This window comes from Sorex fumeus, unplaced genomic scaffold (genome assembly GCF_029834395.1).
Source record: "Sorex fumeus unplaced genomic scaffold, SorFum_2.1 ptg000037l, whole genome shotgun sequence".
Classification (NCBI taxonomy): domain Eukaryota; kingdom Metazoa; phylum Chordata; class Mammalia; order Eulipotyphla; family Soricidae; genus Sorex; species Sorex fumeus.
The window spans coordinates 46,921,240-46,943,484 of record NW_026606094.1 but is presented as its reverse complement, the minus strand read 5'-3'; the positions used below and the strand labels follow the sequence as shown (position 1 = coordinate 46,943,484).

Here is a 22,245-nt window from a genome sequence, read left to right as displayed (position 1 = left end):
AACTCATTGAGGTTTCTCGGGAGTTCAAGATGCCGCTCTGCTTAACGTTCATTGATTTAAAGAAGGCCTTTGATTCTGTTGAGACGGAAGCGGTCATTGAAGCCCTAGCCAATCAGGGCATACAAGCCCAATACATCAGGATCCTCCGTGAGCTGTATTGCGGATTCACTACCAGGATCTCACCATTCTACAAAGAAGTGATCGTTGATGTCAAGAGAGGGGTGCGGCAGGGTGATACCATTTCACCAAAACTCTTCAGTGCCACCCTCGAGAACATCATGCGACGACTGGAATGGGAAGGAATGGGAGTGAAGATAGATGGTCGGCAACTACACCACCTCCGCTTTGCTGATGACATTGTTTTAATAACACCAAACATCAGCCAAGCGGCACAAATGCTGGCCGACTTTGACCGTGAGTGTGGAAAGGTAGGACTACAGCTGAATCTTACGAAGACAATGTTTATGAGAAATAGCCTTGTTCCTGACGCCCCATTCGCTCTCAATGGAACGACCTCTGTAATTAGCCTTTAGAAATACCTTTCAATACCTCAGACTATTACTGTCTAAACCATGGTTAGCCCAAATCTTTTAAGGCAAAGGACTAAAATCCTATGTTGTCAAATGAGTTCAGCAAACCAACTTCTAAGCAAGGTTATGGAGAACCCATAACCCATAACCCATATGGAGGAAATAAAGTTTCTCCTAGCAAGTCAGTGTGTTGTCACTTTATGTTTGTGGCCTTACTCTGTATTGGGTTGTACAGATACACTACTAAGTTGCTCAAGAGTTTGGATTACCTAACAATCTAATACCTAGATCATCAAAGGTTCAGACTTTCTTCCATTCCTTATCTAGCACCTACTATGGGCAGGCCTTATCACATTTCTGTCTCAATGGGTGCACATGAAACACTACAAATAACAATGCTTATGCTCTGGGGGTGTGGTGCTACCAGCAGGTCAGCCTGTACCCACAAAGTAAGTGCATCAGCACCCTGATGGCACCTTCAGTCTTCCTGATACTCCAAAATTGCCGCTGTGCTTCTGGTCAGACCCCAATAACTGAGGACCAAGTTTCCCAAGAAATTAAATTGCCAAAAGTTAGATATATGAGAGCCATACCCACAAAACACCTCCAGCTCAGCTATACAAGTTCATTTATTGGCCTTGCTTCAGAGACCCATAAATAAATCTTGAAAGAGATCAAAAGCCACAGTTAATCTCGGACCCACTCAAGATTGAACAGTCCAGGGTAAATTGGTAGAGGGTAGGTCAGCCTCACGCCCACCCAAGCAGAGCCTCCAGCAGCCACTTATTCCCACAATCCAAAATTGCCGCCATGCCTCCAGACAGACTCCACTATCTCAGGTTAGACCTCACAGAGATATAATGTGCTGAAAATTCAGGTATGCAGGTTTTGTGACTGAAATCTCCAGGCTTTCTCAGGGCCAGGATGAGCTACCTTCCCCCACCTCCCAGTACTTTCAGAAGCTTTGTCAGTCATATCCACATCCCAAAGCTGCCACCCAGTTTAAAAAACTACTCCAGCTTTACCTTACCAATAAAAAATACTGAACGTCCTGAACAAACCTGATGGCCTCTTAGTTCCTGTATTGCAAACCATAGTGCACAAAAGAACAAAGAGAAAGAAGAAAAGTGCCACAGAGGAAGCTTGGGGGTTGGTGGTGAGATGTTGGGGGATGCTGGGAGAGAAACAAGGGACACTGATGGTGAGAAATGTACACTGGTAGAGGATGGGTATTGGATCATTGTATGACTGAAACTCAGTCATAAACAGCTTTGCAATGGTCTGTCTCACAGATATTTGATTTAAATAAATGCTGATGCTCAAGAGGGGTGTCTGCTCATCCTCTCTATACAGGGACACACACAAATATATTGATGTAATTACTGATCTCATTTCTTCTGGCAGATCTGAGTACAGTTTTCCAACCATCAGTGTTCCTGCCTCACGATGACCCTTTCCAGGGGAAAACCAGGACAAAGGTGGGATGGTGTACAAGAGCACTTTGGGTAGCTAAATAAGGTCCTCAATCAATTTATAAAAGAGGGAAAATGCAACTAATCAACCTTCTTTTCTAGTTAGCTAAGAGTCTAGAAACTCAAATGGTTGGTACCAGGATGCAACATTTATCTATATGTGACTGGAATTCAACAAGATGAATTATTGGGTCCCTTGAATAATGAATTATTGAGCACCTATAAATGAACTTATTGGTTCCTTATGAAGTACAAACTGCTGTCATGGTACTGTATCAATGTCATGGTACTTGCACAAATGATGACAATAGAGTTTGTCTTTAAAAGCTAGAGATATGGCAGGATCTGAAAACACTATCTCAATGCTAGGGAGAAAAGGATTAAATATATATGATAAAGACTTAAAGAAGGTGGAGTTCATGCCCATTTCAGGAAGAAGAAAGAAGAAGAAAGAAGAAAGAAGAAAGAAGAAAGAAGAAGATGAAGAAGAGAAGAAGAAGAAGAAGAAGAAGAAGAAGAAGAAGAGAAGGAGGAGGAGGAGGAAGGAGAAGGAAGAGGAAGAGAAGGAAAAAGAAAAGGAGGAGGGGGAGGAGAAGGAGGAGGAGGGGGGAGGAGGAGGAGGAGGAAGAGGGGGGAGGAGGAGGAGGAGGAGGAGGAGGAGAAGAAGAAGAAGAAGAAGAAGAAGAAGAAGAAGAAGAAGAAGAAGAAGAAGAAGAAGAAGAGGAGGAGGAGGAGGAAGAAGAGGAAGAAGAGGAGGAAGAGGAGGAAAAAGAGGAGGAAAGAGGAGGAGGAAGAGAAGGAGGAGAAGGAGGAGGAGAAGACGACTTAAAGCACAAGGAAAACAAGAGAACATGCAGAACTCAAGGGCCCATGGGTTTCTTGAGGGAAACAGGAGTGTTTCCTGTGAATGAGCTTGAATGAAGTTGAAGTTGCAGGTGGCAAGTAGCAGCCTGGGTTTGGGGAACCAGAACAATTCAATGTGATCACTGAACATGGTCACATGAGCAGAAGGAGATGAAATGGCAATGAGGAGATGGAGGGCGATGTGTTTGGTGCTCCACACCCAGGTCACAAAAAAACCAGATCACTTATTTCTGACTTCAAGTTCTATCTATAGTCTAAAATCTGATCCTAGGCTACAGAGCTTTTCTTTTTAGTATGTAAGTGCCTGACTTAGCTTTTGCTGTCCAGGCATCTACTTCAAAAAATCCTGATTTGAAGGGGGTATGGTGCTGCCAGCAGGTCAGTCTGTACCTGTGAGGTGAGTGCATCAGCGGTCTGATGGCACCGTCAGACTTTCAGATACCCCCAAATTGATGCTGTGCCTTTAGCCAGACCCCAAGCACTTGGGGCAAAGTTTACCAAGAAGATAAATGGCCAAAAGTTAGATATGTGGGAGACACACCCACAAACCACCTCCAGCTCAGCTATATAATTGGAGTCATGGCCTCTCTGATCAAAACTGCTTAACGGCCATGATCCCAGAGACTCAGAAACGAATATCGGAACCCAAAGCCTTTTGGCAGAAATGCATCCTGTTCCTGCAGTAGGTTACTGGAGCTGGGCCACTCCAGATGGGAATAGATTTTGTGCCTTGGCCTGTTCCCCCTGGCGGCCCAGTGACCATCCTCCAGAGTCCACTGGACAGTTAGGTTTCGGCCTGCAGTGACGAGACACGTGGGGCCTCACCAGATGGGGGTGGAACCGGCCCTTCCTCCCCATCCCAACGAGACGCCAAGTCGCCACCTACAAAATGGCCTCTCTGGCTCCTGATCAAGCTGACTAATGGCCATGATCCCAGAGACTCAGAAACAAATCTCGAAACCAGCGGCTTTTGGCAGAAATGCATCTGGACCGCATACAAGGTGGCCACCACCTCAGAGCTTATAGGAAAGCCAAATATGAGCCAGCGGTGACGGGGCAACTGCAGTCTCATGGGAAGAGGGGCAGTACCGGCTCATCCTTCATGGCCTACCAAGGTCATGAGTTGCCCCCAAGGTCATGAGTTGCCCCCAATGAGTGGCTCTCCGACATAGCCATAATACCAGACACACAGAAACCAATCTCATAATTATTTGGCTCTTTGCAGAAATCCAAAATCATTCTCATATGAGCTATAGAAAACAAAGTATTTCACAATGCCTTTTCAGCAATTCTGATTGTTGGGGGGGGGGGGGGAATTCTAAACAATAATGGTGCATCTTTTGTTGAAATAATGAATGTAATCAATGTAGAGAAGAGTTAAGTAGAAATCATCTGCCTCACAGGCATTGGGAGGGGTTGGAGGGGGGTATATTGGGATTCTTGGTGGTGAAAAATGAGTACTGGTGAAGGGAAAGGTGTTTGATCATTGTATGACTGAGACTTAAACCTGAAAGCTTTGTAACTTTTCCCACAGTGATTCAATAAATAAATATAAGAAGAAAACAAAAACCTGATTTGAAAAAACACATTGTTAGTTGCAGGGTGATAAAAAGATCCAGACTGCTTCTCCCTACTGAGGCTACTTGGTTTTACAAATCCTGGTTCATTCAGATAGCTACTTGCCACAACCAGCACCCCAATATACACAAATGCACACACATGTGTATGTGTTTTTTCCATTCTTTTCTCTCTTCCTACTCCTAATTCTCACTTTCATAATAAAAATTCACCAGCAAATGCTGATCCAACAAAAGTCTAGTCCCTGCCTCCCTCAGATTCAACTAAAGCAGAACCCCAGGCTCATCCTCTTTCTTACCAAAGACTCAACTAGAGCCAGCTCAGTTGTGCTGCATTGTTCCCAGGTCTCGAAAAATAATAAACTTTTATTTTTGTTTTGTTTTGTTCTATTTGGGAGCCACACCCCGCGGTGCTCAGGACTTATTCCTGGCTCTGTACTCAGGGATCTCTCCTGGTGTGGCTTAGGGCACCATATGGGGTGCAAGGGATCAAACCTAAGTCAACCATTTTCAAGGTAAGCACCCTATCCACTGTACTATTGTTCCAGCAAAACTTCTATTTTGGGGATCTCCCCTGATGATATTCAGGGGTTACTCCTGGCTCTTCACTCAGGAATTACTCCTGGCAGTGCTTGGGGGACCATATGGGATGCAAGGGATCGGGCCCAGGTCAGTCTCATGCAAGACATACACCCTACCTGCTGTACTATTGCTTCATCCCCTAAACTTCTATTTTTAAAACCTTATTGCTCAGGGGCACCTTGCAATGATAATAAAAAGTGTATGGGATACAGTGACAGTATTGTGATAATTTTGTGCTGAGACAAGCACAAAAAATGCCTCACCAAAGTGAAAGTTACTGGTAAAATAACATTACTCTGTTGAAAATCCACCCAAGCTATTTCGATGTGTAAAGGCAATGCAAACAACTAGAATTAACACTTGCCTTACATACATATCACACCTTTGCTTCACATCAAAAAAACAAAGTGAGAAATCAAGTGCTCAAAATAGGTATATTAGCATTTGTAATAAATTGCTTGCATAAGATAAGCACTCAGGGTGGAAATTTCATCCAACAACTAATTTTTCAGTTTTCTACTCTTCACACTGTAAAAGGCACATAGGAACTGGTAGGTTCCAGCAGTGTTTCAGCCTTTGCCACTGTTCCCATAGGTCAGACGTTGAACATTCTCAGGGTGCAATAAGAGATCACTAAACCAAGAATGAGCACTCAAATGCATGTTATTGTAAGTTTGGAATGAAGTTAGACGCCAGAATTTACTATGTTTGTTTGTTTTTAAAGATTGTCACAAACTGTTGCATTTCCTTCATCTGGTCTGACATAACTATAGCATTCCCAGTATGTGGGTATGGTTAAGGAATGTTTGTTGAATGGAGAAAGGAATGAACAACTGTTACAATCTGAAAAGTTACATGGGAAAGAAATGTTAAAAAAAATTTTTTTTTCTAGTTTGGTGCCTGTTCCCTTATTTCTGCTAGCAGAAGAGCCTGGCCAGAGATAAGAGTGATGAAGGCTTGCTTGTAGACACAGAGACTCTTAATTTGGGAGGAAAGGGCACTGTAGCACTGTCCTTCCGTTGTTCATCAATTTGCTCCAGCAGAACCAGTAACGACTTGTTGTTACTGTGTTTGGCATATCAAATACGTTATGGGTAGCTTGCCAGGCTCTGCCATGCGGGCGAGATACTCTTGGTAGCTTGCCAGCTCTCCAAGAGGGGCAGAGGAATCGAACTCGGGTCAGCAATATCTGCCGCGTGCAAGGCAAACGCCCTACCGCTGTGCTATCACTCCAGCAATAACAAATTATCAAACACTGGTCTGGTTTTCCACTGTTACAACAATACTTTAACAGATAATCCTCACTTGGTTGTGGATCCGCCCAAGGAATTTTTTTAATATTATTTTTTTTATTAGTGAAACACAATGAGGTACAGTTGTAGACTTAACAGATTTTTGTACTTGGGTTTCAGTTATACAATGATTGAGTACCCATCCCTCCACCAGTGCTCATTCCCCACCTCCAGTGCTCCGGGAATCCCTCCCATGTTCAAGGATTTTTGAGAATTTTCTGAGCATTAGGAAGTCACTAGCTTATAGGCTGCCCAGTCTTTTCTTTTCATTTCTTTTCTAACACTTGAATCCTTTTTTTTTTCATGATATAAATTCTCCTTTTCACAGAGGTTTGAACCACAAGAAATAGAAAAATAATACCGATTTGCCAAAGTTAGAGTCTCACATCTAGGCTTTACTTGCAAACAACCCACCTGCTCTCTGCAAATTCACTGACTCTCTGAACCTCAAGTTTTTCTACCTTGCATTCAAAGAGCATTGGGGAAGAGGGTGAGATATAGTTTATGCTGATTTTAGCCTTTGATCACAATATTTTCAATGGATCCCCTACACTTCTTTTTGTTTGTTTTGTTTTTTTAATTTTATTGAATAACATGAGATAGTTATAAGCTTTCATTTTGGGGTTACAATCACACAATGATCAAATACCCATCCCTCCTCTAGTGCACATTCCCCACCACCAGTATCCCCCATATACACCCTCTTTCCCACCCTCCCCCTGCCTCCATAGCAGACAATATTCCCCATACTCTCTCTCTCTCTCTCTCTCTCTCTCTCTCTCTCTCTCTCTCTCTCTCTCTCTCTCTCTCTCTCTCTCTCCTTTTGGGCATTATGGTTTGCAATGCTGATACTGAGAGGTTATTATGTTTGGTCCATTATCTACTTTCAGCACACATCTCCTATCCCGACCAGTTTCTCTAGCCATCATTTTTTTAGTGATCCCTTCTCTATTCCAGCTGCATTCTCCCCTTTGCTCATGAGGCAGGCTTCCAGCTATGGAGCAATCTTCGGTTCTTACAATTATTTTTGCTTATTCAGAGGATGTTCTCACAGTGTGCCATCTCCCAATAATATACTAAAATGACTTGCTGAGTCTATTTATTATTGTCTCTAATCAACTTTAGAAAATAGCAGATATATAAAAATAAAAACAATTATTTTATTTTTTATCTTTTTTATTTCATTTTATTATCTTCCTCTCCTGTGTATCTACTGTCCTTTGGTGTCATCCTCATGTTAAGTTGTTTTATATTCCACAAATGATTGCAGTCCTTCTATGTCTTTCCCTCTCTTTCTGACTCATTTCACTTAGCATGATACTCTCCACATCTATCCATTTATAAGTAAAGTTCATGACTTCATTTTTCTGACAGCTGCATAGTATTCCATTGTGTAGATGTACCCAACTTTCTTTAACCAGTCATCTGTTGTAGGGCACTTGGGTTGTTTCCAGATTTTGGCTATTGTGAACAGTGCTTCAATGAACATATAGGTACAGATGTGCTTTTCTGCACCTTCGGGATATATTCCCAGAAGTGGTATTGTGGGGTCATAAGGAAGCTCAATTTCTAGTTTTGGAAGGACTGTCTATATTGTTTTCCAGAAAGGCTGGACTAGTAGGCATTCCCACCAACAGTGAAAGAGTTTTCCCACTTCTTATTATCACAAGCCAAGGAATATACAGGCTGGCCATCTGGTCCTTAATTTGTACATAAAGGTTCAGTCACTAGGTTCCCTTCAGCAATAAGGTTTAAAAAATACAAGAAATACAATGTGCTTCTGCCAAGGGCAACTCTGTGGTGTTGGTCCCATGGGTTTTTTAACTTTATGGAATAAATCCAGCAGGATGCCTCTATAATTAAAGACACAATGGATATGAACCACTCTTGATTTTCATTTAATATGACTTTAGGGTGATAGGGGTAGATGAACAATGACAAGAAATGCTTCTTCCAAAGACCTTCTTCCAACGACCTGAATTCCAAGAAAAGAGCTGAGGACAATGTCATATTCTTGAGGTCTCAAGACCATGACTGCCTCACAAGCCAAGGAAGATACTGGCTGGCCATCTGGTCCTTAACTTGTATTTAAATGGTTCAGTCACTGCTCTACCAGGCACAGATAAGATGCTCACTGTGATGCTAAGTCAGTAAGGGAAGGCTCTCATGTTCCTTTTAGGTCCAGATATCGATAGCTGACACATCTAGGAAATTAGTGTATGTTCTAAGCACATCCAAAGGACCCAAAAGGAAAAATTAAATCTATCAGAAAAGGAAAATTCAGATTCAGGGATGTAGCTTGGCTGCAGAGTTCCTGCTCTGCAAGTGTAAATTTCTGGATTCAATCCCTGGCACTGATAAATTAAAAAAATAATAAAGTCAATTCCTTGAACATATTTTGGAAGGAAAGATTAAAAGGAAATTTAAGTGTAATTTAGTCTTCCAAACCAAAACTGATAACCTTCTAGACTTACTACTAGGAAGCGTGTGCTATTATTACTACAAGTTCTGTTTTTCTGATGAAGAAAAGGAGATCTAGAGTGAGAAAGCATATTGTCAGGATCCAGAGCTAGTGGTAAAGCTGGGATTTGAATCTTGACTTAAGGAATCATGGTCTCTTACCAAAGTTTAATCACTGTTATAATTAGTCGAGGATAAAGTCAGACCATGAACAAAAGAGTATGATGATTTGATTTGCATCTCCCTGATGCTAGCAATGTGGAGCATTTTTTCATGTGCCTTTTGGCCATTTGTATTTCTTTTTTTTGAGGAAACTTCTGTTCATTTCTTCTCCCCATTTTTTGATGGTGTTGGAGGTTTTTTCTTGTACATTTCTACTACTGTCTTGTATATTCTGGATATTAAACCCTTATCAGATGGGTATTGGGTAAACATTCTTTCTCATTTTGTGGGCTCTTTCTGTATTTTGTGTATTTCGGTCACTGTTTCTTTTGAAGTGCAGAAGCTTCTTAGTTTGATGTAGTCCCATTTGTTTATGTTTGCTTCCACTTGCATGGTCAGTGCTGTTTCATCCTTAAAGATGTTTTTAGCTTCAATGTCGTGGAGAGTTTTGCCTACATTTTCCTCTATGTACAACAATGAGATATCATCTCATACCACAGAGACTGGCACACATTCAAAAGAACAAAAGCAACTAGTGCTAGCGTGGATGTGGGGAAAAAGGGACACTCTTTCACTGTTGATGGGAATGCCCACTAGTCCAGCCTTTCTGGAAAACAATATAGACAGTCCTTCCAAAACTATAAATGGAGCTTCCATATGACCCCACAATACCACTTCTGGAATATATCCCAAGGATGCAAAAAAGCACAGTAGAAATAACCTCTGTACCTATATGTTCATTGCAGCACTGTTCACAATAGCCAAATCTGTAAACAACCCAAGTGCTCCACAACAGATGACTGGTTAAAGAAACTTTGGTACATCTACACAATGGAATACTATGCAGCAGTCAGAAGAGATGAAGTCATGAACTTTACTTATAAATGGATAGATGTGGAGAGTATCGTGCTAAGTGAAATGAGTCAGAAAGAGAGGGACAGACATAGAAGCACTGCATTCATTTGTGGAGTATAAAACAGCATAACATGAGTCTGACACCTAAGGATAGTAGATACACGGGACAGATAGATTGCTCCATAACTGGAAGCCTGCCTCATGAGCAAAGGGGAGACGGCAGCTGGAATAGAGAAGGGATCACAGAGAAAAAGATGGCTGGAGGAATCAGTTGGGATGGGAGATATGCGCAGAAAGTAGATATAGGACCAAACATGATAGCCACTTAGTGTCTGTATTGCAAACCATAATGCCCAAAAGTAGAGAGAGATTATGGGAAAACATGTCTGCCATGGAGGCAGAGGGAGGGTGAGAAATGGGAAGCATATCGGGGATATTGGTGGTGGGGAATAAGCAGTGGTGGAAGGATGGGTGTTTGATCATTGTGTGATTATAACCCAAACATGGAAGCTTGTAACTATTTCATGGTGATTCAATAAAATTTTTTGAAAAAGTATGATGAAAATAAATATTAAAAGAAATTGTTGAGCTGGTGGGCTGAAGCGATAGCACAGCGGGTAAGGCATTTGCCTTGCATGCAGCCAACATGGCCGACCCAAGTTCGATTCCTCTGCCCCTCTCGGAGAGCCCGGCAAGCTACAGAGAGTATCTCGCCTGCATGGTAAAGCCTGGCAAGCTCCCCGTGATGTATTCGATATGCCAAACACAGTAACAACAAGTCTCACAATGGAGATGTTACTGATCCCACTCAAGCAAATCGATGAATAACAGGAGGACCGTGACCATGACCGTTGAGCTGGTTGAAACTTAGGTCTGGTCAGCCTGCAAATTCATAGAATGACTATTCACTTATTAATCATTTTTCTTCTTTGAGCTTCCACTATACTTTGTTATACATTTATTAGGTCATTATAACTTTTTGCTCTATGTGATAATAATTTGTTATTGTTTTTTCGGCCACACCAGGCAGTGCTCAAGGGCTATTTCTCTCTCTGCCCTCAGGAATCACTCATGGCAGTGTTTGGGGGACCGAGGATCAAACCGAGCTGTGTGTAAGGCATGTACCCTACCCACTCTAATATTGCTCCAGCCCCTTGTGTTTTGTTTTTGGGACATATCTGGCAATGCTCAGAGATCACTCCTGGTAGTAACGAGGGACCATATGGGGTGCGGGGGTCAAACTCTGGTATGCCGTATGTAAGGCAAACCCCTATTCACTATACAATTGCTTCAGCCCCCAACCAAAATAACACTTACCGAGAAGCCAAATGTCCCCAAACTGCAGTGGCAAAATGGGTGGAGACAGAAGTGATGTGGGGTAGGTAATCCAAACAGGAAACCCCTCCACAACAAAACATGAGGAACTGAATTTTAGTTCTAATCTTTACAAGAACGTTTTCAAGTAAAACAAAGGCTAGAATCTCCATGTAGTACATTAAAAATGGGTAACCGTTCCCTCTAAAGGTACCTCTCATGATTTATCAAAGTGTTTGAGCCTGAGATACAGATGTTGTTTTTTAATTCTTTCCCTCAGCACTTGCAGTAGCTAAATTGTTATCCATTCTATGGCCTCTAAAACTTTTCCCAACTATTATGTAGGTAATTTTGAATTAATTCTTGGTTGTTGCATGTTCAGAAACCCTGTTTATCGATTTGTTTTGGGGTCATACCCAGCAGTTCTCAGAGCTGACACCTTGCTTTGCATTCAGGGATCACTCCTGGCAAAGCTCAGGGGAACATACCAGACCATATGGAGGGACTGAACACAGGTCTTCCATGTGCAAGACAAATACTCTATCTGCTAGGCTATCTTGCCAGCCTTGACTGTTGCCAAATGTTTTCCAATCTCTGTATCGGTTACATGGCCCTAAATGGACTTACATTCTCTTTTTGACTGTCACTACCCTAGGGTTCTGATTACCATGCTCAAATGAATATACAGCAGCAGCATATTGTTTCTTGCTTTTTCCCTTCTAACTGCAGCCATATTTAATTTATTTCACATCCTGGAATTTATCACGTTAATTCTTCACTTTCAACAAATATACACCTTCTAATGGAGACATTACTGGGCCCACATGAGCAAATCGATGAACAACAGGAGGACAGTGCAGACAGACAGTGATAATAATATGTTTGTATATATTATCATAAAACCATACAGATAACTAGGTCAGGAACAGTAAACATTTACTTTTTTCTCTGATTAGACATCAGTTCCTAAAACTAAGACTTTTTCATCTGTACGTGAAGCACTCCTAGCCAATCAGGATTTTCACTGTCACTGTCCTCCTGTTGTTCATCGATTTGCTTGAGCGGGCCCAGTAACGTGTCCATTGTGACATCTGTTACTGTGTTTGGCATATAGAATACATCACGGGTAGCATGCCAGGCTTTGCCATGAGGGCGAGATACTCTCGGTAGCTTTCAGGGCTCTCCAAGAGGGGCGGAGGAATCAATTTCCAAGCATCCTCCACCCAGATCCCATATTCCAGTATGTAGGCATTATACCCATCAACTGCCCCCGGCACCATGGAATCCCACCAACGGCCAAGATCCAAAGACTATAAAACCCTGCTCCCGGAAGAGAACAGTGCAGAGTCTCCTGCCTCTGTGCCTGGCTGTCCTCACCGGGGCCCCTTGGAGGAGGGTGGGTTGAGTTTCCCTCCCCACCCCGAGCTGAGCCCCGGGAGCTGAAGACCTCCGGTTCCACAGCCATGCTTAAGATCACTCTCCACATGTTCAGACAAGGCTCACGTGTGAAGGAACCGGCAGAGGAACCCAGGTATGCGCGACCCGGGGCGTTGATCTCCAAGCCTGCTTGGATTGGGACTGGGACCTCCTCCACCCAGATCCCCCATTCCAGTATGTAGGCATTACACCCACCAACTGTCCCTGGCACCATGTAATCCCATCAATGATCAAGACCCAGAGACTATAAAACCCTGCTCCCAGAAGTGCGCGGCCACATTCACGGTCTCACAACACCTTATTATCTAGTTCTTACTCTGGAGAACCTGGCAGGCTACCAAAAGTATCCTGCCCACCCGGCAGAGTCTGGCAAACTCCTCATGGCATATTCAATATGCCAGAAACCAGTAACTATGATGGGTCTCATTCTCTTGACCCTCATAGAGCCTCGAATGTGGCACTTCTTAAAATCTCAGGGCTAGGACAAAGGAGACGTTACTGGGGCCTGCTTGAGGCAATCGATGAACAACAGGATGACAGTGATACAGTGATACAGTGATATGTGAAGCACTCCAATAAGTATTAAACAAATATACTTGACGAGAAAAGGTGCTGATAGAAGCTAATTCTCATCACATGCATATTTCATTTAATCACCCTCAATAAAATCTAGATAGTTAAACTCATAATTCTAGGATCTACATATTGCTAAGGATACTAAAATCATTCACATGCATTTAATTGCTAAATGGGCAATCATTCAGATGCTACTAAAGTAGGATGTTGAGACTTCTCCAATGTGTGGTTGTATTCCAAAGAGCATCAAGAGACACATCTTAGAGACAGAGGTCAGCAGCAGGAATACGCTTAGGTAAACCTCTCCCTTCCACAGTCATTTTGGTTAATCACAAAATCTCTTGATCTCAATCCCCCTTGTTATACTTTGCCTCCTTGTAGTCAAGCAAGGCTATATGACTTGACTAGCCAATGAAATGGAAGGAATTGGAATAATAGTCTAAGAAACCCTTCTCAGCAGGGGCTTCTGTGTGAATATAATAACCAGATTCCCTCTGACCATGAAATAAAAAAGGACTGAGAAAAATCTTTTGTTACAATCCTCCTTTGAGGTTGTTTGTTACTACAAAACAACCTAATCAGTAACACTTTAAGGGGGCCGGAGCAATAGTACAGTGGGTAGGGTGCTTGCCTTTTATGTGGCAAACCCAGATTTGATCCCTAGAACCCCACCTGGTCCACCAAACCATCCAGGAGTAAGCTCTGAACACCATGGGGTGTTGCCAATAAACAATACTTTAATCAACCAAGTCCATTTGGAAGACCTACATTTCGACTACTTTTCACCCTCCTTGATTCAGCCTTGGAAACTGCAATTATTACTTCTTTTTTACCCTTTCCACCTAACTTTGGAAGGAATTGCCCTCTAAGAAGTGTGTGTTAAGGGTTTCCTCTAAGAAGCCTTCAGAATAGTCAAACAGTGGTTAGGCTCTTTTGGATTCTTTTCAACTGTACCTCTTTCTCAATAGTGTAATTTTAGCAAGAATCATTTTAATCCTTTTGATTAGAATCCCGTATCTAGCCATGTGATCACTGATACAAGATTGAGAACCATTAGGGTTCCTCACCCCTACCATGCCCAGATGGTAGCCAATCAACCTGATCTGACTTCAGCCAAGAATCCTATTTGATCAATTGGGCAGAATCCTCCCTCCTCTGACCCTCTTAGTACTTTCCCATCCAGTGATACCCACTCTGCTCTTTGGCTATAAATTCCATTTTAACCCCTTTAATTTACTGTATACAGTGCTGGGGGCTCACACTTATCAAACAAAAAAAAAAGGAGAAAATTATTTTTTATCCTTGGCAATTTCTTATAGCCAGAATGAGACAAGCTGGGACAGCCCAGACCCTCTAGAGCCTCCAGACAGCCTGGGGAGAACTGGGAGGGAACCCCTGTCCTGTCATTTTCTGTGGGGCCTGGCCCACAGAAGAAAGTAAATTTTACCTTGTTCCTGCCTTTTCTAGTCCAGATTGGGAGGCAAAAAAGGATGGGGGATGGGGGGGGGGAAGCATTTGTAAAATGCTTAATATGACTTTGTTTCTTTCAGCATGCACTGTCCATTTCCAGCTATCCCTGCCCAGTGTTTGGGATGCAGAGGGGGTAATGGTGATGTCACTGGTGATGTTTCCAATATACTGGCCCTTCCCCAAATTAAATACATGGTTTCCTCTAGGTAGAATATACCACGGAAGGGGAATACTCACATATAGCACCTTCCACCTCACTTACAGCTACATTTTCTTTTTGGAGGGGAGAGGGAGGGGAAAAGGGGACAATGCCTCATTCAGTGGTGCTCAGGGAGTACTCCTGGTTCTGTGCCCAGGGATCACTCCTGCAGGTTCTTGGGGGGGGTCACAAGAAGTGCAAGATGAACTCATCAGTTGTATGTAAGGCAAGCGTCTTAACCTCCATTCTATCTCTCCTACAACTAGTTTGAAACCCAAATTTTCTCTCTAATCTAAACCAAAATCTACAGTTTGTTGACCTTCAAATTTTATTAATTTGCATTTACTTTTTTAAAACGGGGGTATAAATTCCATTTTAACCCCTGAAAATTAGCACAATTTACCTTATTATAGATCTATGGCGTGATAAGAGACCTTTATCCTTGTTTGATATGCCCACTAGTTTTCAGCAGTCATTAAAACATATTAGAAAGCTTAGGAGAGGAAACAAGAAAATCTGTACTCAAAACCCCAGACCTGGCTTTTACAATGTCTTGGGTGGTCCATATTTGTGCTGGGAGATTTTGATTTCGCTTGGCATTTTAACTTATGTAAATAGATTCTCACTTTCCTCTGAGCCTGCAAACATTCAAAAAGGAAAGATCCTCTTTCCAAATCAGCAGTAACCTATACCTTCTGAGAGTGAACAGTGACACTTTTCAAGAAAACAAGCAAAGCACTTTTATTTTTCTTCCACAAAATACACACCAATTCCCACAATCCCTTGTCATATTGCTAGTAATGAGATGGATAGTAAAAAAGGAGACACACGGTCATTTTAAACCAGGATATTATCTAAACACACATTCCCCACAGGGCTGGGAACCCTTCAGCCACCCAAACCCACTACCCCTTAAATCTGACAAGCTTAGTCTGACACAGAATGCCAAAGTCACCCTGGATTCTTGAGCTCCTAGTCACATTCAACAACTTGATAAACTTATAAAGATTTCCCTTAGCATGCTCTAGGATATGAACTCCATTCCAAAGTAGGAGAATTCATTTCATTTCAATTGAGAAAACCTCAATTTGTTAAACAAAGAAATGGGTACTATTTCAGGTCAGATATTCTCAAAGGGAAACTGAAGACACAGGATATCAAATATTGTTATCATTATTTATTCATCAGCACTATTCAAAAGGTACAGATTACTTGTGGCTTCTTTCTAGACCTAAGAGTAAAATTGAAATCTGACAAATGAATCAAAACTTCTCCCTTCTTCCATTAAAAAAAGAAAAAAAGTACTCTACTACTCAGTGAAAAGAGTCAGATCAAAGTCAGATCAAAAGAATGAACCTAAAAGGTTCTCCAAGGAAAACACAGAACTTAAACCATCTTGCCTGTCACCTCTGGAATAAAATAAAAGGTTGTCCTCACCAGGAATTAACCCCCTCCACCCCACCCCCTACACAAACAACCCTAAATGCTCAGCATAATGATCTTGATTAAGGAAGGCAAGGTTTACATATTCTAGGCATTACTAAACTCACATTCATACTGAAGCAAATGTGCAAAAGAGGCTACATTTCAGGAAGTGACTGTTTTTACTAAACACACTAAAATGATCCAAAGGAAAGAATTAATTCTTACAATAAAAAGAAAATTAAGTGAGATTTATTCTGGCTAATGTTTCTGGTCAACAAAAGCTTAACTAAGCATCTACCAAGGGTAAGACTGTTAGAAAATGCAAGAATGTCTGGAGTCCTGGAAGAAAAAGGAGACGTGTATATAATTCAAGATAATATAACTTCTAAGACATGCATTGAATTCGAAGGAAGACAAGATCATACACATCCCTGAACAGAGAAGGCTAGAGAGCAATATAACTGCTGTCAGACTGAAAATAAAATCATCCATTGAGCACTTACCATCTATTAGATGTGTAATCTCATTACTTTTAATAATTTGACTGCTTTTCAAGGCAGGTACCATCACAAAGAAATTTAAGCCTATATAATCATTAAGTAGGTGACTTTTATTTTTTTACTATCTCATGCCCCATCTTACATCCTGTGCTCTTAGTATCTTATAAAGACTAAAATTTTTATGTGACAGTAGGGATAATTTCAATGACAAAAGCAGTGATTCCTAACCTTGACTATAACCACAGTTTGAGTGAGCTGTGCTTTGTAGGGTGGTCATTTGTTGCCCTAATCATTACCCACCAGATAAGAGTCGCCACCCCTTCTCCCCAATATGATAGTAAAATAATTTTTCTAGAAACTGCTAAATATCCCTAAGGAAAATAACCCTTCACTGAGAATGACTGTTCTAAAGTATAACCAGAATAGTCATTTATCTCCCCCTATCACCTGCCAAAGGAGCAGAAGCTAAGAGCAGCAGCTTCTTGATGCCTTCCCCTACTAACCAACACACCCTGAGTTTGAGTGACACAGACACACAGTGGACCTGACTCTGGCATCTATCTGCCCATAACGACATCACATACAGCACCAATACTGGAACAATGCATGCTTTTCAAACTGTCATCAAGTTCCCAGGGGTCTATGAAGGCATTTTAATGAACCTACTGGAGCCTAGCATCCCATATGGTCCCCCGAGTACCGCCAGGAGTAATCTCTGAGTGCAGAGCCAGGAGTAACCCCTGTGCATCGCTGGGTATGACCCAAAAAGCAAAAAAAAAAAAAAAAAAAAAAAGAAAGAAAATTAGCCCTGAGTTGTCTTCGCTTTGGACTGTGGCAAATTCATTGCTGATCAAGATGTAGTTTCAACAACCCCTAGAAAATTTAGGAGGCAAATACATACTTTGGGGAACTTTGATAGGACCATGAACTTTGGGTGATATTTGAGAGGGTAGAAGCTGCAGCACAACTCAAGGGAAAGCAGGACTTGACTCTCCTTAGCCGCAATGGAGGAGGTCTAATTTTCTTCCCTAGGATAAGATTTTTTTTACTTTTCCTATTAGCATGAGAGCAAGTTCCTGAGGAACAATTTGTCCTGTCATGAGTAAAAAAAAAGAAAAGCTATACTAGAGAGTCCGTTTTGGTATCCTGCATAGAGAGATAATATGATATGATTTAAAAAAGAATAATGGATGTTGGAATCTGGCCAAACTGAGTTAGAAATACAGTTCTTGAACTGGCCTTATATGACCTTGACACATACTTGGCTTAATGTTTTTACCCATCAGAGTTCTAGTTTGGCAAATGAAGTTTTTTTTAAAAAATGCAGCCTTACTGAGTTGTTGGAATGATTCAAAGGAACCCTGAGCATTCTAAAGGTAAGTATCCAACGAACAGTAAGCAGTGCCAGGCCTTCACCCAAAGGCAGTTTGCACTATTAGTAATGGTCGAGTTGCATTGGGAAGTCCCTTGCATGCCTCCGTGAAACACCAAAAATGTCCTGATATCCAAGAACACTTTTCTTGGCTGACTCTAGCAGGACTGTTTTGCCTTATTTCAGTATATCTCAGCATAATGCTTTCTGCTCCTCCTTTCTTTCCTAAACAGCACACTTAAACCAGCAGCTCTTAAAATCTAGTACTAATCACAAATAACCTATTCTTCCTGGAAACATGCAAAAACTTTTACATGAATTTTATCAGGTTCAGTGACCACTTGAAAACTATCACACGCCTGCCCTGTATGGTGCCTGGTTTAAGAGACTTATAAATACCCAATCAGAAAATGCTATGTGAGCAAATGCATTTCTTAGGACTATTAAGACACCTACGCAGCAGCATCTATACTATAAGGCAACCATAACTCTGACATTCTACATATCATGGAAGAAAAAAGAAAAAATGATGTGTAATATTTGAAGTCAAGAGGAGGAAGGGTTTTTACATGGTCTCAGGCAAAGGTTTATAAATTTCAAAGAAATAAAAAGAGAATCCAATTCTCAAAAGAAGCCAAACCTAGAAGATCACTATCCTTTCAAAGTTCCCCAAAGAAAACCCACCCTGTACACACATACTAATTTTCCTACTGAAGGTGGAAGTCACAAAGGTTTCTAGTAAAAGAAAACCTCCATCAAAGGATCCGGGAAACAATATAATATCAGAGATCCACAAAGTATTATGGGAAATTAGCTAGTGCAATTAAGTAATTAGAGGTAATATCTGATTTCAGAAGGGTTATGACCTAACTTTGAATTTGCCATATTAACCACAGCTAGCAGTCAGCTTGTAATAAACTTTCTTTACACTTGGGGGGTAAAGAAAATAACAATGGTTAACAAACAAGGTACCAAAGCAAAAAGAATGGAACATGCTTCATTTTTGTTTCAAAAGGATACTAGCTAAAATGGATGAATTGTGACTTTAACATGACCAGACAGGTTTGATTTGAATACTACCACTGGGACTTATTGATAAAATACCTAGTATATTATGAACCCTTGTTTTGTATGTGGAGCAAAGTATAGAAAGACCAAAGTGATGAGAGTATATATATACTTGAGGTAAATTTATATGGCCTTTCCATTTCAATGCTAGGTTGAGAGGAGGGAGAACAGTAGCACAATGAGGTAGCTATGAATGAAGACTGCCTATACTATCTGTGTTAAGTCTGTGACTGGGTTTAAAGGCTTAACATGCATTTTATAAAACTAATCTACAGCTGTTCTCTGACTAGACAAAGCAGAACCAGGCTGGATGGATGCATCTGTCTTTACTTAGCTGGAGTAAAAGGAAGTGCTCATTTAGTAAGTGTCCACTCGAAGGGGGCATTGGGAGAAGTAAAAACTAAACTGTTGACTCAAGTAGGATTATTTGAGGGATAAAGTGGATGAAAAGGAAACTCTGAGAAGCCCTTCATAACCATAAAATCTGATGAAAGAAATGGGGGCTGGCTTCCTGTTACAATTTCAGAAGTTTGCCATTAATTCAGAATCAAGAACCACCCCTTGTATGAACTGCTTTAATTTTCTACAGATTGGTTTTATTTTCTCTGCCCATCCACGTTCTAGTGATTAATGATGTAGATCTCTAATTCAAACAGTTGGGACATGTTTCTAGAGAGCCAGGAGAAAATTCTGGGTGGGTAGGGGTGGAGTCAGCAAAGTTACAGAATCACTGTAAGCCATGTGTGTTTGAAGCCCAAGTTAAGGTAGAAAAAAAGAGATGTGGGTGATGTTATGGCCCCAAAACTGAATCCCAAGTAGAATACACTGGACACATCTGCACTGGGCCTCCCATCACATTCTAAATAGCACAGTGCTGCTGTAGAAGCCTTCAGGAGAAATATCTCTTGGGGTACAGGATCCTCAGATCTTAAAAAATATTGTAAATATTTGAAACATTGTATGCCTGGAATTTAACTGTGAATAGCTTTGTAAATCACAGTGCCTTAATGAAAAAAATATTTTTTAATTGAGAAAAATGTGTTCCTATGAAAAGGAAACTTAATGATTTAGTGGCAAGCGTGTCTAATTTTACTTTATCTTTAAAAAAAAAAAAGCCAAAAGAGCATAGGTTGAGATTCTATTTTTCCACTCCAAACTTTTAATAGAAAACTTTTAACTATCAGGGGACAGAAATAATCAGTGGGACTCATATTCCCACTAAGATAATCAGGCTGAAACCTGCACTGAGTGATCCTATTTCAAATTTACAGACACTGATGGCCATCTCTTATCCATAATTTACACAGTAAAAATGTGTACGTTAGTCACCCCTATCTTTCCTTACGTTAACCATACGTTGCCTTTTTTGCAATTAACTCTGTCTTCCCGTTAGCCATGCTTTTTGCTAATGAAATATTTTGCAGGAATTTTTGATAACCCAGAACTACAACAAATTGTTTATTATGTCCACTGGGAAAACATTCCGAGCAAGAAAAATGGCTGGCTGTGTTTCTGTCCCTTACCTAGAAGTGGTAGAGGCCAGAAGAGTATCTTTGCATTTAATTGGGTCTCTCATTTCATAAATCATTCCTGTCCAGATCCTGGTTTTCCATTTAACCTTACTAGCCAAGGTACAAGTCATGCGCCCGGCTCGCACTCAGTTCCCTACCGGGCCGCCAGGATCTCTGCCCTTATGATGACGACGCAGAGATTCAGGAGGCGCCAGAAGGATGGCTGGGTGGGAGTCGGGGAAGGAGAACCACGCAACTGGGAAGGTGTTTATGAAAACACGTCCCCTAACCACACTTTTTTTTTCGAGCAGTGAGGAAACCGGCACCTTGCGTGAGTGTTTAATTAATGCTCTGCTTGGAAGTGCCTTCTCTCCCTCCGACTTCACAGGTAGCAAAAAAAAAAAAGCATCTATGAGCGAGCTTTGCAGCCAGCACGGGAAAATATCATCCAACAGCATCCTTTCCCCTCCCTCGCTCGCTCGCCCTACAGTCAGCTGGTGGCCCACAGGGGTGAGGATTTCACTGCCGTTTTGCCTTCTGCTCCCCCAGCAGACCTAGCCGGGCGCGGTGTGACGCCCCTTCCCCCCTCCCCACGCCCCCGCGCCCCAGGTGGGCAACTGAGCTGGCGACACCACGACCCTCCCTCCCTCCCCCGGCCTCGGGACTCGGCTGCAGAGCCGACGCAGAGGGCGGCCGCTGGGGGGCTCTGGGCGACACGGGGCACGGCGGAGAGCGCCGGGGTCCTGGGGAAGGGGCCGCGACTGACGCCACTGCCGCTCCGGTGCGCGGGGGGCGGCGGGGGCGGCGGCGGCGGGGGGAGCGCGCGACCCCCACCCTCCGGGTTACCTGGCTGCGCGGCGCGGCCGTGCGGGGCTCCAGGGCGGAGGCGGTGGCTGCCGGGCTGCGGCAGGGCGGAACGGCGGCGGCTCCCGGGGCGCGGGCAGGATGTGCTGTCTCACGCTGCGCCCGCCGCGCGGCTCGCCTCCTCCGGGAGCGATCACTTCCTCCCCGCCGCCTCCCGCAGCCCGACTCCCGCGGCTCCCCCCGCACGGCACCCCGCCGAGGGGCTCGCCCCGCCCCCGGCCCACGCCCTCCGCGCCACGCGCCCCTCCCGCGGGAGGGCCCTGGGCTGCGGCTCTCCGGCAACCCCCCACCCCGCGCCCCTCCCACTCACACCCGGCGAGGAGCGCAGCACCCGGGGCAGTTCCACTTGTTCCCTAGGTCAGAGCGAGAACTCACACTTTTTCCTGGCAGCCAAGAGACGAGCTGCAAGGGATGCTGACTTGCCAACGTGGGACAAGTTCAGTCCTGGATAGTTGCTTGAAAGTCATTGAATTAGGAAGAGAACTCAGATCCGTCGGCTACCTAGAGCAAGGCTTATCAATCATTTCTCTATGCAGTCTGATGTTGTCTTTATTTACTTTATCTTGTCTTAAGGAGAAAAAATATACATACAGTTTGCCTATACAAGCTTGCTTCTTGCAAGTCTTGGAAATCTGGATAATCATTCTTGGACTCCCCCAATGCATACCCTCAAACACTTTAATTTTCAGGCCCAGAAATGGACCTGAAGTGATAT

The 22,245-nt window shown here is 42.6% G+C and overlaps 1 protein-coding gene across 2 annotated transcripts in view; it reads right to left on the bottom strand.

Annotated features, from left to right (window-relative positions):
- Window positions 1-21,762, bottom strand: part of DYNC1I1 (dynein cytoplasmic 1 intermediate chain 1) — a 378,224-nt gene extending 356,462 nt beyond the window's left edge. For both annotated transcript variants that reach the window (XM_056118121.1, XM_056118122.1), the window contains exon 1: window positions 21,513-21,762. The gene's annotated coding sequence lies outside the window, so the exon portion shown is untranslated. The remainder of the gene's footprint in view (window positions 1-21,512) is intronic.
- Window positions 21,763-22,245: the final 483 nt, after the last annotated feature.